Consider the following 690-nt stretch of genomic DNA (forward strand, 5'->3'; position numbering starts at 1 on the left):
ATATATATATATATATATATTTATATATATTTCACGTCAGTTTGACTAAAGCCTGTTTGTCATCAAACACTAACCATAGCAAAATAATACTTTTAATAGCAGAAAATAAGGATGAAGTTTTGTTCGAATAAGTACAAAGATTTTCCTTACAAACTTCATAGGACAGGTTAAGTATTTAGTAACAAGTAGAAGGAGGGATTTTAATATATGATATGTATTCTGGGCGGGGACATTACTCCCTTCATTAAAACCCCTCCCCTTGGCTCTACCAGACTGCCACATGTACGTGATGGTCAAAAACTATTAATATATTACTATGATACAAGTCGTTTCTCTTCTCATTTGAAGCCATAGCCATTCATTTTATTTTAGCCCTATATATAGGAAAGAATCCAACTCCTTTTTGTAGGGTGGCCAAGAAGTCACGTTGTATGTATAAAGATACATACATAAATCTATGTATATAGACACATACATATATATACATACATACATATAGATACATAGACACACACACACATAGTCACACATATATACACATACATACATATTTATACATACATAGATAGATATATGTATATATAAATACATCCCTAGTGTAGGGTATAGTACTCGATCTCTTAGGCGCATGAGGGACCGCCGGGGCTTGTATAATAGCCTCTGACCATTCTATTTAAAATATATATATAT

General features: G+C 32.0%; 1 protein-coding gene across 1 annotated transcript in view; it reads left to right on the forward strand.

The window, feature by feature from the left end:
• LOC110036802 (non-specific phospholipase C4-like) overlaps positions 1 to 690 on the forward strand; it is a 5950-nt gene that overhangs the window by 3723 nt on the left and 1537 nt on the right.

Source organism: Phalaenopsis equestris, unplaced genomic scaffold (assembly GCF_001263595.1).
Source record: "Phalaenopsis equestris unplaced genomic scaffold, ASM126359v1 Scaffold211064, whole genome shotgun sequence".
Taxonomy (NCBI): Eukaryota; Viridiplantae; Streptophyta; class Magnoliopsida; order Asparagales; family Orchidaceae; genus Phalaenopsis; species Phalaenopsis equestris.